The sequence below is a fragment of the Lycium barbarum genome, chromosome 9, assembly GCF_019175385.1.
Source record: "Lycium barbarum isolate Lr01 chromosome 9, ASM1917538v2, whole genome shotgun sequence".
Taxonomy (NCBI): domain Eukaryota; kingdom Viridiplantae; phylum Streptophyta; class Magnoliopsida; order Solanales; family Solanaceae; genus Lycium; species Lycium barbarum.
Window position 1 is genome coordinate 112,729,685 of NC_083345.1, and position 17,620 is coordinate 112,747,304.

A 17,620-nucleotide genomic window follows, 5' to 3' on the forward strand; every position below is an offset into this window, starting at 1 on the left:
AGAGCAAAAGCCGTCAAAGCCTCTCTTAATCTGTGTACATGTTGGTCTTTTACCACTAATTTGGCAAAACATAACGGAGGAAGAATTTGGATGTTATGGAAACCAGGAACATTTGAGGTTGACGTAAAAGAGGTCACAGCACAAATGGTCCATAGTTATGTAAGGCATGTTGGAACTAACAGGAGGTTCTGGTTGACTATTGTATATGGGTTCAATGACCTTGGGATTAGGAGAGAACTGTGGGGTAATTTAACTGAAGCTCAGGAACAGATACATGAACCTTGGGCAATGATGGGGGATTTCAACAATGTTTGAATTATAATGAAAGAATAGGGAGCACTATAAGATTCTCAGAAATAAAGGAATTTAAAGAGTGTGTGGATGAATGTGCATTACAAGACCTAAAATCTACAGGGGCATTTTATACATGGAATAACAAGCAGTTGGGAGAAGAGAGGGTAATGAGTAGGATTGATAGAGTACTAGTGAATACTGAATGGATTTTTGATTTGCCAGCGTCTCAGGTTCATTATATGAATGAAGGATTGTTCGATCATTACCCAGCAATTATCACATGGGACATTTTAAAACAAAAGTACCGAATGCCATTCAGGTATTTTAATATGTGGAGACTGGCAAATGATTATAAAGACAAGGTGAAAGAGAGTTGGGGTAAACAGATCCAAGGTACAAAATGTATCAAATGGTGGGGAAACTGAATAGACTGAAAAGGGTACTCCAAACATTAAACAGAAGTAGATTTTCATATGTGGAGACTAAAGCAATGGAGGTGGAAAATCAGTTGAAAGAGTGTCAAACTATGATTCAGAAAGACCCTCTTAATATAGGATCAGTTAAGGAGGAAATACACTTGGCTCAAGAAACAAGACAATGGCAACAAGCAAGAGAATTATATCTCAGGCAGAGAAGTAAAATACAATGGCTACAATATGGGGATCAGAACACTAAAATATTCCACCACTTCATTAAGGCAATAAGAAATGCCAATAGGATATTCATAGTAGTAAATATGCATGGGGTAATCCAAGATACACCTGAAGGAGTAGCTGATGCATTCACTGAATTCTATTCAATCTTATTGGGATCAACCGCTAATGATAGAACACATGTATGTGGGGATTTAGCAAGGAGAGGTAAAGTACTTACAGAGCAGTAGAGGGATTTCCATGTTGAACCAATGACAACACAGGAGATTAAGTAAGCGGTTTAGTCTATTCCAGGAGACAAGTCACCAGGCCCGGATGGATATGAAAGTCAATTCTTCAAGGATGCATGGGGTATAGTAGGTACTGATGTGGTGGAGACAATACAAGAATTCTTTCGGAATGGGAAGATGCTGAAGAAATTAAATAACACAGTAATCACACTAATACCAAAAGGAACTCATGCTGAGAATGTAGGTGATTACAGGCCCATAGCATGCTGTAATACAATTTATAAAGTGATATCTAAGGTCATATGTAATAGGTTGAAGAAGGTATTGCCAGAAATTATTGCTCCAAACCAGAGTGCATTTGTAAAAGGGAGAACTATAGTGCAAAACATATTGATATGTCAAGATTTAATGAGACTCTATAATAGGAAAGCCACCACAAAGAGTTGCCTATTGAAAATAGACTTGCGGAAAGCATATGATTGGGTAGAATGGGAGTTTGTGAAGGAAATGATGTATGCATTGAAGTTCCCAACAAAGTTCATTCACTGGATAATGGAATGCATCATAACTACCAGATACACAATAGCAATCAATGAAAGCACACATGGGAACGTAGTTGGGAAGAGAGGTCTAAGGCAAGGGGACCCAGTCTCCCTACTCCTATTTGTAATATGCCTGGAGTACTTGTCAAGAATCCTGGAAGTGGTTGCAGCTCAACAAGGGTTCGAATATCATACTAAATGTAAGGGCATGAAATTGAATTATCTTAGCTTTACTGATGATTTATTAGTGTTTTGCAAAGGTGAATTTCAAGCTATCCTGCTCATGCGAAGGGGCTTAAAAACTTTCTCACTAGCATCAGGGCTGACCACTAATGCTTCCAAGTCCAACATCTTTAGTGTGAATATGCCAATGCAGGATATTAAAGACATATGTGAGCTCACAAGGTACCAGAGAGGTGTTCTGCCATTTAAATATCTTGGAGTTCCAATCTCCCCTAAAAATTTATCTGTAAATTATTGTGATATGCTAGTGGATAAAATCATAAGCAGAATCAAAACATGGAGCACAAAAAATCTCTCCTATGCAGGCAGGACACAATTGACAAACTCCGTTTTGCTCCACTGGTATGTGTATTGGTCATCTATATTCCTACTGCCTAAGAAAGTACTAAAAGCGATCACAAGTGCTTGCAGGAACTTCTTATGGGATGGGAATATATATTCCTCCAAAGTACCTCTAGTTGCATGGGAGGTGATCTGTGGAGGAAAAAGGAGGGAGAACTAGGTGTGACCGACAGTATGGTCTGGAATGAAGCTGTGCTGGCCAAATATGTATGGAACATAGCAAGTAAGGCTGATAATATGTGGGTGAAATGGGTGAATCATATATATATATATCAAAAGGGCTGATTGGTGGCAATATGAAGTGCCTGTTAATAGTAGTTGGTACTGGCGAAAGATATGCAGTATAAGGGACAAATTCAAGAGGGGATATAATCAGAATGGCTGGCTAAAACCTTTCGGCACCTATACCATTGCAAGTGGATACAAATGGTGCAAAGGAGAAGCAGACAAGTGGCAGCATTGGAGATGGGTATGGAACAACATGAATGTGCCAAAGCATAGGTTTATTTGCTGGCTAAGTGCTCATGGGAGACTACTAACACTGACGAGAATGCAGACCATGGGCTTTTGCCAGAAAGTGGATTGCTTATTATGTGCTAATGCACCTGAAGCCTTACCCCACTTATTCTTTGATTGTCATGTGTCTAAGAGTTGTGTTCACGAAATACTGAGCTGGATAGGGATGCCAACAGTGACTACAAACCACCCAGGACTATGGAAAAGGATATTCAGGAAACTGAAAGGAACACTATGTAGACAATTTGGAATGGCGGTGCTAGCTGCGTTGGTGTATGCAATCTGGAGGGCAAGAAATGAAGCTATATGGAATTATACAGTCAAGAGGCCAGAAATGATATTTCAACAAATTAAAGAGGAATGTCGATGCAGAGTACAAAGTTACTACACATCACAGAAGTATAAGAAAGATATAGAATGGATCAAAGCTTTGTATAGGTGATTTTATGAACAATATATTGGTAGGATAGATAGAATGCACTAGCTTGACTAAGTAAATCCACCTGGTGGGGATATGTAAAGCTAGATAGTCAGTACGGTCTTGATTGCGATGTAAATAATGGTTGAGTTGGTGATTAATAATATTTTTTTCTTTCACCAAATTATAGGTAAATTTATATGATAAAGATTAATTGCTAATATGTTATAAATGGTAATTATACCCGTTAATATGACATGTAAAATTACATTGATAGGTATCAGAATCAAGCCATGGCATTATAATTTTCCTATATAACGAAATCATTGATCCCTCTTTATCCAATATTTCATAATTACTCAAATCATATTTCACACATATACTTTTGTTTACACTCATCTCATGGATAAAGTTGCTAGTTTGTTAAGTTTTTATTTTATTTTGGCCTCTATGTTTGTTTCTGTGCTGATTTCTGCTCTTATCGGTTATTTTCTGTGTTCTGATTATCCTGTATTATCTGTGTCGCTTGCATTATTTCATTTCCATATCGCTTTAAATCTCTTATCCGAATCTCTTAACCTTATCTAACCGTATCTGACTTCTTTTTATGCTTTTATTGAGCCGGGGGTCTTTCGGAAACAGCCGTCCTACCTTGGTAGGAGTCAGGTCTGTGTACACTCTACCCTCCCCAGACCCTACGATGTGGGATTTCACTGGGTTGTTGTTGTTGTTGTATGTTTGTTTCATGCTATGGGGCTTCATTATGTATCCAAACACCTTAACCTGAGTTATGCAACTTTCTCAATATTCCCAAAGAAGAAAATTATGATATAGTTAGTTTTCACAATATGGTTATTAAGGCAACCCTAGCTCAAGCTGAAAATGCTCATAAGGACATCTCGGCTATGAATGTAAATTCATTCAATGAGTTAAGGAAGTTGGCTTGAGCTGATTGCTTAAGATATATAAAAATACCTTGTATCAACTTAACAGGTCCGTCGTCAACTCTAATAATGACCATAAAACAAATGATGTTCAAACGTGGCGAAGTGCAACTATGGCTAATTATCAGACATGCTTAAAGGTATTCCATGATTTTCAATTATCATCATATTTGGAGAAATTTCCCTTTGGCGTGTTAGATGATTTCTCCAAAAATATTTACAATTCTCTAGCCATAAGCAAATTAGCCAACGACGAGCCAAGTGTTTAGGGGCGGAGTTGCATGGTTTGAATGGGCTTCAACTGAATCTCATGATATGCCAGAAAATTATACTGCACAAATAGATAAGAAAATTATTGCATGATAAGGAAATGTATGTTTCAATTCCAAGTGTTGAGAATTCTAACATATATTTGAATTTCCCTCGTTAGGGTTCCCAACTCACCAGTGGCTCCAGAATGAGAAAATTTGGCTGAGAGACCCATTCAAGTCCTCAATTAACAAAATGGCCTTCTATTATTTATTCAATTTTCTCTCGTATAAATGCTGATAAATTGAGCATCTGTCCGACAGATACATGATCTGTCTGTTACAGCAGATGCTTTGGTCCGCCAGATATGATATCGGTCAGTTCATAAAAGATGGATGGGTCTAAAAAGTGGGTCATTTCACTAAGAAAAAAAACTTGAAACCCTTTTAATTAGATAGAAGACTTAAATGGGCCTTTTAACCAAGAGTCCCCTCCAGAATGACTTTCTGTATCTGACGAGAAGTTTTTATACCAAGGAACTTCGATAAAGGCTGATGTTGTGGTGGCTCAAGATGGTTTTGGGAATTATAGTTTTATTTCTGAAGCTTTGGCTACAATAAAGAGGATGAGGAATGACACGGGGAGATTTGTGATACATGTGAAAAGAGGTACTTATCAAGAGTACGTAGATATCAAGAAAACTATGAAAAATTTGATGTTTGTTGGAGATAGTATTTTGGTGTAATATATGGGACGTGGTTAAGATTTTTATCGGTATCTAAATTTCTATTTTAAAATATTAAACTAATTTAATCTAACTTAGCTTCGAAAATTTAGTCATATTGACTCTATAAAAAGAAAACATGACAAGTATTTTGGGATGGAGGGATTACTATTATACCTTCATTTGGGTACGCCTATTTTGGAACCGAAATTTGACCTGCATGGGCTCTATCCCTAGTCTATGACCGAGCTCCTTCCTTTTCTTGTCATCAGGGTGAGGACACTCCTTAAAAAACTTAATAACAAAAATAACAACAGATTAATATCATAAACAAATTACAAGAAAAAAAAATGTCTTTTTGTCCTTTCGTTATTAGTTTATAGGGTAAGATATTTTACGCTTTCAATTCTTGGATCTGATGTTATGTGTGGCGGTGATGGCACTTTCTCCTATTAGAAAGCTGATCATTAGTCACAATTTTTTCATTACTAGATTTGCCTTCTTGATTGTCATTGCCACCAGATTTGCTGTCGATTTCATCATCTCCCAATAGCAACAAGATGTCATTTTTTGATATTGTCTTTGACATTAGATCCAGTGAATGACTCACTCCCCAAGAAGTTGTTTGACTGACATATATAAATAGTAAAACGTTTTAATATAATAAACAGATCAAAATAGAGTTAGGTTCAGTATTGTAGCTAGCCATCACAAAATAGCGAGATTAATCATTGATGACCGATAAACTGAAGAATGGCCAACAAATTCCACCTCGAGAAATGACTAACAAACATGAATTGCTACTATAGTACAACAGTAACATAGTCGAATCGAGAACATCCAAGAAAATCACATAGAAACCTAAAAAAGTTCCAAAAAAAAAAAAGTATTTAGAATTTTTACCTGGCCAAGAGGCAGTTTAGATGAAGAAGGAACAAACCCAGGATTTTTATCATTTTCGATCATCAACAAAACTGATTAGCTGGATTCATGATCAACAAAAATTCTAAAACAATGTAACATTAGTATAAGAAAGTCACCTAGAAACTTTTTGACTTGTGTTCTTAATCATTTCTAGTTCAGCTATATAATTTTTTAATCTTATTTTTTTGTTGGTTGTTCCTGAAAAGAGAATCTCAAGAAACTAATTAAAAAGTACAAAGAGAAATTAATCAAAAGACCTATCAAAAAACAGTCATCCAAGATCATGCATTGGAGTATCTATTTCTAGACATGCATGTGCAAATCAGATAAAAATCTAGCAAAAAATACCAACAAAGAAGTGCAATAATGAAAGATTAATTGGAAAAAGCACAAAGAATATCCATTTGATCATCTCCCTGCTTCTTTGTAGAGAGAGAGTTGAAAAGTCAGGTAAGTTGAAAACCCATAAAGAGTATCAAACTCGAAAAAACATGAAAATAAAAAGAAATCAGAAGATTGAAGAAAAATGAGGAAGAAGAACATACTGGAAAATCAAAAGCAACGACACCGAGAGAGAGAGAGAGTATATGAGCAATGAAAATAAAGTGGTGCGGTTTTGTAAGAATTGTACACGCACTAAAAGAAGTAACGAATTACCCATAAACCAGTGATATTTACAACAATATACCTTTCGTCGTACTACGACTCCCACTTATTATATAGTTAAATACTGCTAATCTTACATTGCATCTCAACTCTTTGTAAAGCCCATTAAACTCCTATCTGACATTAAAGCAAGTAAGCATTTGGAGCGACTAGAATTATACTCCCTCCGTTCCAAAATAAGAATTTTGGAGTGGGCACATCTCTTAAGAAAGTTAATTAAAGACATTAATTAATGGATAATTTGTTAATTTATGTCACGACCCAACCCCGTAGGCCGTGACTAGTGCCCGATCTGAGCACCCGAACCCATCTATTAAGTATTATCTCAAATTCCATCAACTCATTCTAGTATATGGCGGAAGCCGACAAGGCTTTATTTCAAATTTAAGTAATTTCCAGAAAAATTTCGGCAGAGTTTCCTTTGTTTTACGGACTATCCAATATACCCTGCACGCAGAAAATACCAACAAAAGCCACACAGGGCTAACCAAGCAAGATATAAACATATGCGGACCGGCCGCCTCGGCGTATAGGATCGCCCAAACAACATATGCGGACCGGCCGCCTCGGCGTATGGGATCACCCAAACGACATGTACATACATCCATACAGAAAGACCCTAACCCACAAACATGTCCACAGACCTCTAAACAGACCGACAGAATCATATGACGGGACAGGGCCCCGCCGTACCCATGAACGAATATATACAAATGCACTAATAAATATATATACCAAAAGTATAAGCTCCGGAAAGAGAGGAGCACTCCGAATAGCAGAAAGGGTGTCCTAAACAGGTGGATCACCAGGCTGTGCGTCTGTACCTGCGGGCATGAAACGCAGCCCCCGGAGAAGGGGGTCAGTACGAAATATGTACTGAGTATGCAAAGCAGAAGGTACAGAAATAAATCTGAATAATAATCGAATCAGATATATAGAAAATAATACATATCAAAATGTTTATTCCCAAAGTATAAATTATGCATAGGGCACTGGAAAATGTGGTCGCCCGCCTGTCGATGGCGCCACAACACAGCATAACACCAGAAAGTTTCAAATCTCCGAATCCCCGTCACACATCACAACACAGCATAACGCCAAACACAGCATAACGCCAAACATAAGTGGAACCCGGCCCTCGAGCAAGGAGCACGGTGAACCATAAACACAGCATAACACCGGAATATATCAAAAAGCGCACGACAACAGAACCGGCCCGGGAACCGGCGAACGATATCATAGTAGGCACGAGCGGAGTAGTGAGGAATCATATGCATAAAATCATTATTATAAATCCGAAGGATAAGTAAAATAGTCATATTTGAAATCGGAGTAATAATTATCACTTTTTGATTCAAAGTTGTCGAATTTACATAAAGGGCGTCGCGGGACCCACGGACGAGTATAGACCCGAACTGAGTCCGCCTATGAAAAACATACCCATTATACATCAAGCAAACTCCTATAAAAATTATTGGAGCGATCCGAGCCTCTATGCGAAAAATATGGCATTCAGAGATTACAAAATTCCTTAAAGCGAACATTTTCCATGCGAATTTCGGAAAGCGATTACTTCAAATACATCATGGTTCATATTTCATAAAAACATACATAAGAGTGCCAAAGAATATATATATATGGATCATAACATGCTCGGATCTCGAATTTGGAGTTCCCTTAAAGCTCCAATCTAGCCTATGTGAAACTAAGGCACGCCAAAAGAAGGAAGGTTGCTTTACATACCTCAAACGCTCTCCAATATGATCCAACTCCAGCTAAGTCCAAACTATGATTCGGGCTGCCCAAGGTCTACAAACAAGCCATAAAATGCCAAACATTAGCTAAAGACTTTTTGGGCATTAAATTCCAATTTCGCCCTTAACTCTACGGAAATTTGGGCGGCATTTCCCCTGTAAATAGGCTACCCCGAGAATTTAACTCGGCCATATCAATCAACAACAACAGCAACAACCAACCTAACAACATCAACAACTAATTCGGAAAGCAATACAACAACAATAGCTTTCTTTTTCCACTATTCAACAACTTACATAAATTCAATTCGACAACTTACCTTCAAGCCAAAATCGACGCTTATACATTCACATACTAACCCATGCCCCTACCAACAATATTTAAGGACATTCTAAGCAATTCATACAACATCTCCAATAATCCAAATTTTTCTCCAGCTACCCGAAACAGCCCCCTAACCGAAACAGCCCCTCTAACTTTTTCTTCATTTACAAATTATGGTTTGTATTCACAATTCACCTTCTAACAATACTATCTCGTCCATATACCAATTACATTAAATATACAAAAGCCCCCAAATCAGTCCGCAACATCTACAACCTCAATTTGAACCAATGAACATTCATTTCCAGCATAAAATTCAAAGCGACGACGATTAAAACATTAAGCGATATTCATTCGCTCATTGTCATATAATGTGAACCATTTCAATCAACACTACACATACACATATATGGATGATTCCCAATTGTTCTTCACCTTACAATGATCATAATCAACTAACTAAACATTAATTCATAATTTCAATCACAACACAACAACACCCATCACACGCCCAACCCTCATACATATGGCATCCACTTCACCATTCTTTATTTCATGATTTTTAACCATAATAAGATACTACAACATGAATATAACCATCATAACACAAGAACAAGATCAAATCTTACCTTTTTATCTTCAACTTCCACAAGCCTAGGGTTTCCACAAGATGAGAAATAGTGGATTGATCGCTCCCACAATGCTTCCACGCTACTTAGGGACCTCAATATAGTTGATTTGTGCCAAAGAAATAATTTTTGGAAGGCTAGAATTGATCTTGATTTTTTTTTCAACTTGGCCGTGAGGTTGGGGGTTTTCTCCTTCAACTTTTAGATATTTTTTTTTTTGTGGGAAGTGAGAAAGATGAATACATGGTCATCTTTTAACTAATATGAAGTGCATTGTTGTCCCTTGGCCCACATTAAATGAGTTGGACCACTTAAAAGATGACACCAAATTGTGTGGGCACCACATGGAATTTGTGGATGACTTTCCACTTCTAATTTTATCACTTTTGGTCCCAAATTTTTCCTAATTGATCCATACCAATAAATTCATGCACAACTTATATCTCAAAATAAAATCGAAGGTCAAGAATCCCGACTTTGTATCCCGAAATAATTTTGTCCCTAACTTATCGTAATTAATCCAGATTATTCCACTGTACAAAAATACGGGTTCTAACATCCTCCCCCCCTTAAGAACATTCGTCCGCGAATGTTAGATTTATCTCACGGGTCATACAAACAATTTGGGGGAGTTTCCTTCTCAACTATCACAACCATACATTTATTGATCAAACAACAAAGTCAAATAGAGAATTGGATTACCTGTAGGTTCCGAAAATAAATGAGGATACTTCTTCTTCATATGCTCCTCAGCTTCCCAGGTCATTTCCTCTCGGTTATTGTTCCGCCACAGCACTTTAACAGAAGCCATATCTTTGTTCCGCAACCTTTTTACCTGACGATCCAATATGGCTATAGGCTGCTCCTCATAAGATAGCTCCTCTGTGACTTGAATATCATCTACAGGAAAAACTCTGGAAGGGTCACCAATACACTTACGAAGCATAGAAACATGAAATACCGGGTGTACCGCTCCCAAATCAGCTGGCAGATCTAATTCATAGGCCACCTTGCCTATTGTACGAATAATTTGATACGGCCCAATATATCTCGGACTGAGCTTCCCTTTCTTGCCGAATCTCATAACACCTTTCATAGGCGACACTTTCAGGAACACCCAATCGCCAATCTGAAACTCTAACGGTCGACGTCGTTTGTCAGCATAAGATTTCTGTCGACTCTGGGCCGCTAGCAATCTCTCTCGAATAAGTCTCACCTTATCCACGGCCTGCTGGACCACATCTGGACCGATGAACTGAGTCTCACCCACGTCAAACCAACCAATCGGAGATCTGCATTTCCTGCCATACAAAGCCTCATAGGGTGCCATCTGAATACTGGAGTGGTAGCTGTTGTTATATGCAAACTCAACAAGCGGTAAATGGTCGTCCCAGCTACCCCTGAAATCAATAACGCAGGCACGCAACATATCTTCCAATGTCTGAATAGTGCGCTCGGCCTGTCCGTCAGACTGGGGATGGAAGGCTGTACTCAGGCTCACCTGGGTTCCCAATCCTTCCTGAAACGATCTCCAGAACCTAGCTGTAAACTGGGCACCTCTATCGGAAATAACAGACACCGGAACTCCATGAAGTCGTACAATCTCCCTGACATAAAGCCTGGCATAATCCTCAGCTGAATGGGTGGTCCGAACCGGAAGAAAATGGGCTGATTTCGTCAGCCGATCAACAATAACCCAAATAGAATCATACCTCCGTGGAGTGCGAGGTAGACCTGTAATAAAGTCCATATTAATGATCTCCCACTTCCACGTCGGTATCTCCATCTCCTGCAATAGCCCACCGGGCTTCTGGTGCTCAATCTTAACCTGCTGGCAATTTGGACACTGAGCAACGAACTCTGCTATATCTCTTTTCATACCGTCCCACCAATATAGGCATCTGATATCATGGTACATCTTCGTCGACCCTGGGTGAACAGAATATCGGGCGTAATGTGCCTCGCCCATAACCTGTCGCCGCAACCCTGCAACGTCAGGTACACACAATCTGCCTCTGTGAAATAACACTCCATTAGGTGAAATCTCAAACGGAGTCTTCTCCTGTGCCAGCGCTGCGTCTCTGTACTTTGCCAGAATAGGATCCTCATACTGATGCCGCTTAATATCTTCTGTAATAGAGGACTCAGCAATACCTCGAACAGAAACCCCAACATTTCCAGAATCAGCCAAGCGAACTCCAAGACTAGCCAACTGATGAATATCGCGAACCATTTCTTTACTCTCTGATGGCACGTCTACTAGGCTGCCCATAGACTTGCGGCTGAGTGCATCCGCCACAACATTAGCTTTCCCAGGATGGTAGAGAATGTCAACATCATAATCTTTCAGCAACTCTAACCACCTCCGCTGCCGCAAGTTCAGCTCCTTTTGCCTAAAGATGTACTGAAGGCTCTTATGATCTGTATAAATGTCAACGTGAACCCCATATAAGTAATGTCTCCACATCTTCAAGGCATGAATGACCGCGGCCAGCTCCAAATCGTGAGTAGGATAATTCTTTTCATGTTTTCTGAGCTGCCGGGAAGCATAAGCTATCACCCTGCCATGCTGCATCAACACACATCCCAAACCAATACCAGAGGCATCACAATAAATCACATACCCATCTGGACCCTCCGGAAGAGTCAGGACTGGAGCCGTAGTCAACTTCTCTTTCAGCAACTGGAAGCTACGCTCGCAAGCATCTGACCACTGAAACTTAGCTCCCTTCTGAGTCAGCCTTGTCAAAGGCGCTGAAATGGAAGCAAACTTCTCCACGAATCTCCGATAATAACCAGCCAATCCCAGAAAGCTACGCACCTCTGTCGGCGTCGTAGGTCTAGGCCAATTCTTTACGGCCTCGATCTTCTGGGTATCCACCCGGACGCCATCAGCCCCAATAATATGTCCCAGAAATGCCACTGAAGATAACCAGAATTCACACTTAGAAAATTTAGCATATAATTCCTGGTGCCGAAGTGTGCCAAGTACCGTCCTCAAATGGTCTGCATGCTCTGCTTCTGACCGAGAATAAACCAGAATATCATCGATAAATACGATCACAAACATATCCAAGAACGGTCTGAATACCCGATTCATCAGGTCCATAAATACTGCTGGGGCATTTGTCAGCCCAAAAGACATAACTCTGAACTCATAGTGCCCATATCGGGTCCTGAATGCTGTCTTGGGAATATCAGCCTCTCGTACCCGTACCTGATGGTAACCCGATCGCAGGTCTATCTTCGAGAAGTACCTGGCACCCTGCAGCTGATCAAACAAATCATCAATCCTGGGGAGGGGATATTTATTCTTGATGGTTACCTTATTCAACTGCCGATAATCAATGCACATCCGCAGCGAGCCGTCTTTCTTCCTCACAAATAATACTGGAGCTCCCCAGGGTGACGCACTAGGCCGAATGAAACCCTTCTCCAATAAATCTCTCAGCTGCTCTTTCAATTCTTTCAATTCTGCAGGTGCCATTCTGTACGGAGGAATAGAGATAGGCTGAGTGTCTGGCAACAGATCAATAGCAAACTCTATCTCCCGTTCGGGAGGTAGACCCGGAAGCTCATCTGGGAATACATCTACAAATTCATTAACCACTGGGACTGACTGAAGAGTCGGTGCCTCTGCCTCTAAATCATGAACACGGACCAGATGATAAATATACCCCTTTCTGATCATTTTCTCAGCCTTGAGGTATGAAATAAACTTACCCCTCGGCGATACTGTATTACCTGCCCACTCTATAACTGGCTCCCCTGGGAATTGGAATCGGACTATCTTCTTTTGACAGTCAACATTAGCATAGCAAGAAGCTAGCCAATCCATACCCATAATCACGTCAAACTCGATCATATCTAACTCTACCAAATCCGCCTTAGTGCAGCGGCCACAGATAATCACGGAACAATCTCTATAAATCTGACTGGCTATAACAGAATCCCCTACTGGTGTAGCTACCTCAAAAGGCTCTATCGGTTCGGATTCTATCCCAATTTTATCAGCAACGAGTGGAGATATAAATGATAATGTAGAACCAGGATCAATCAATGCATACACATCACGAGAGAAAACCAGTAATATACCTGTGACGACATTAGGCGAAGCCTCCTGGTCCTGTCTGCTGGCTAAAGCATAAATGCGGTTCGAAGGACCGCTAGAACCCGAAGCTCCGCCACGACCCCTGCCGCGGCCTGCTGGTGCTGGAGTACCTCGCCCCGCAGGGCGCATCGCCACCGAGGCTGAAGATGAACCACCGGCTGACCCGGTAGACTGAGCTGAACTGCCTGTACCACCTCTAGCCGGACAGTCTCTCATCTGATGGCCCTGACGGCCGCACACAAAGCATGCACCCGTAGCTCGGAAACACTCTCCCGGGTGCTGTCTCCCACAGTAGGAACACAAAGGTCTGGGTGGCCTCATCTGACTGCTGGAACCTCTGTTCAACTGTGAACCTGAAGCCCTGGAGCTCGGGCCTGCCCCTGAATATCCGACACCCTCAGATCTCCTGCCGGTAAACTGTGGGGGTGTACCCCGGCCTGACGGAGGAGGATGTCTGCCTGACTGCTGCTGCTGAGGCTGTCCGCCTCGAGAGTCTCCAGAATAACCTGCGAATCTGGCCCTCTTGGGCGGCCTCCTGTCCCGATCTCTGCTAGAATAATCAGCTCTATGTCGGTCCTCCATACCTAGGGCATAAGCCTGTAGTCGGGCAATATCCATGTCTGCCTGCAATGCCACCGCCATACAGCCATCAATCAAATAGCGGTCTAACCCCATCACGTATCTGTGCATCCGATCGGCCATATCTGCTACTATGGCAGGTGCATACCGGGCCAAAGAATCAAACTCCATATTATACTCACGGACGCTCCGACCCCTCTGCTGCAGATGCAAAAATCGGTCAACCCGCGCTCGCCGTAACTCTGGGGGCAAAAAGTGGTGAGTGAAAGCAGTCACGAACTCGTCCCAAGTAGCTGGGGTAGCACCCTCACCCCTGGATAGCTCCCAGGACTCATACCAGTGAGCAGCAACATCCCGTAGTCTATGCGAAGCCAACTCAACAGACTCAGTCTCTGAAGCCCTGACCAAATCTAGTGAGCGCCGCATCCCCCGAATAAAGTCATGGGGGTCCTCGTCGGGCTTAGACCCGTAAAACTCTGGAGGGCCACATAATAGAAACTCTCGAACCCTCAGGCTGTCACGCCTATCGTCATCATCATCATCTCTCCGCCCGCATCTGCGAGCCTGTCCCGCTACCAGAGTGGTCAATAACTGCACAGCCTCTCTCAGTGTCCTGTCCTCCGCCCCTTGCTGAGGAGCTGGAGGCGCGGGAGCTGAAGCCCCTGGAGCTAATGGTGAAGCTGCTCCAGACTCCTCTGACGATGAAGACGTAGCAGAGTCGGCTGGCCGGGATGTAATATCACGCATCATCTGAGCAAGGGTCCGAGTACCCTTCTGAGCCCGGCTGGTCTCTCCTACTACGCCCTTTTTCTTCTGGGCGGCCGTCGCCTTTTTCGGAGGCATCACTGAAAGAAAAACAACAACAGATCAAAACAGAATCATCCTAATAGCACAGTTCTATCGCACGATCTAAGATCAGAAGAAAAGACAACATCCTAAATGTCCTGTAGCCTCCTGTTTATAGATGTGGTGCACAACACACCGATAAACAAGACTCTACTAGACACGATCTGTGGACACTCCGAGGACAAACCGCTCTGATACCACTTCTGTCACGACCCAACCCCGTAGGCCGTGACTAGTGCCCGATCTGAGCACCCGAACCCATCTATTAAGTATTATCTCAAATTCCATCAACTCATTCTAGTATATGGCGGAAGCCGACAAGGCTTTATTTCAAATTTAAGTAATTTCCAGAAAAATTTCGGCAGAGTTTCCTTTGTTTTACGGACTATCCAATATACCCTGCACGCAGAAAATACCAACAAAAGCCACACAGGGCTAACCAAGCAAGATATAAACATATGCGGACCGGCCGCCTCGGCGTATAGGATCGCCCAAACAACATATGCGGACCGGCCGCCTCGGCGTATGGGATCACCCAAACGACATGTACATACATCCATACAGAAAGACCCTAACCCACAAACATGTCCACAGACCTCTAAACAGACCGACAGAATCATATGACGGGACAGGGCCCCGCCGTACCCATGAACGAATATATACAAATGCACTAATAAATATATATACCAAAAGTATAAGCTCCGGAAAGAGAGGAGCACTCCGAATAGCAGAAAGGGTGTCCTAAACAGGTGGATCACCAGGCTGTGCGTCTGTACCTGCGGGCATGAAACGCAGCCCCCGGAGAAGGGGGTCAGTACGAAATATGTACTGAGTATGCAAAGCAGAAGGTACAGAAATAAATCTGAATAATAATCGAATCAGATATATAGAAAATAATACATATCAAAATGTTTATTCCCAAAGTATAAATTATGCATAGGGCACTGGAAAATGTGGTCGCCCGCCTGTCGATGGCGCCACAACACAGCATAACACCAGAAAGTTTCAAATCTCCGAATCCCCGTCACACATCACAACACAGCATAACGCCAAACACAGCATAACGCCAAACATAAGTGGAACCCGGCCCTCGAGCAAGGAGCACGGTGAACCATAAACACAGCATAACACCGGAATATATCAAAAAGCGCACGACAACAGAACCGGCCCGGGAACCGGCGAACGATATCATAGTAGGCACGAGCGGAGTAGTGAGGAATCATATGCATAAAATCATTATTATAAATCCGAAGGATAAGTAAAATAGTCATATTTGAAATCGGAGTAATAATTATCACTTTTTGATTCAAAGTTGTCGAATTTACATAAAGGGCGTCGCGGGACCCACGGACGAGTATAGACCCGAACTGAGTCCGCCTATGAAAAACATACCCATTATACATCAAGCAAACTCCTATAAAAATTATTGGAGCGATCCGAGCCTCTATGCGAAAAATATGGCATTCAGAGATTACAAAATTCCTTAAAGCGAACATTTTCCATGCGAATTTCGGAAAGCGATTACTTCAAATACATCATGGTTCATATTTCATAAAAACATACATAAGAGTGCCAAAGAATATATATATATGGATCATAACATGCTCGGATCTCGAATTTGGAGTTCCCTTAAAGCTCCAATCTAGCCTATGTGAAACTAAGGCACGCCAAAAGAAGGAAGGTTGCTTTACATACCTCAAACGCTCTCCAATATGATCCAACTCCAGCTAAGTCCAAACTATGATTCGGGCTGCCCAAGGTCTACAAACAAGCCATAAAATGCCAAACATTAGCTAAAGACTTTTTGGGCATTAAATTCCAATTTCGCCCTTAACTCTACGGAAATTTGGGCGGCATTTCCCCTGTAAATAGGCTACCCCGAGAATTTAACTCGGCCATATCAATCAACAACAACAGCAACAACCAACCTAACAACATCAACAACTAATTCGGAAAGCAATACAACAACAATAGCTTTCTTTTTCCACTATTCAACAACTTACATAAATTCAATTCGACAACTTACCTTCAAGCCAAAATCGACGCTTATACATTCACATACTAACCCATGCCCCTACCAACAATATTTAAGGACATTCTAAGCAATTCATACAACATCTCCAATAATCCAAATTTTTCTCCAGCTACCCGAAACAGCCCCCTAACCGAAACAGCCCCTCTAACTTTTTCTTCATTTACAAATTATGGTTTGTATTCACAATTCACCTTCTAACAATACTATCTCGTCCATATACCAATTACATTAAATATACAAAAGCCCCCAAATCAGTCCGCAACATCTACAACCTCAATTTGAACCAATGAACATTCATTTCCAGCATAAAATTCAAAGCGACGACGATTAAAACATTAAGCGATATTCATTCGCTCATTGTCATATAATGTGAACCATTTCAATCAACACTACACATACACATATATGGATGATTCCCAATTGTTCTTCACCTTACAATGATCATAATCAACTAACTAAACATTAATTCATAATTTCAATCACAACACAACAACACCCATCACACGCCCAACCCTCATACATATGGCATCCACTTCACCATTCTTTATTTCATGATTTTTAACCATAATAAGATACTACAACATGAATATAACCAT

At 41.2% G+C, this 17,620-nt stretch overlaps 1 long non-coding RNA gene across 1 annotated transcript; it reads right to left on the reverse strand.

Annotated features, from left to right (window-relative positions):
* Positions 1-14,706: 14,706 nt before the first annotated feature.
* Positions 14,707-17,096, reverse strand: LOC132609459 (uncharacterized). The gene is made up of 3 exons (XR_009570847.1): positions 16,685-17,096; positions 15,677-15,765; positions 14,707-14,988 (listed from the first exon to the last, which is right to left on the reverse strand). It is a non-coding gene; the product is annotated as an uncharacterized LOC132609459 (long non-coding RNA).
* Between the last annotated feature and the right edge of the window lie 524 nt (positions 17,097-17,620).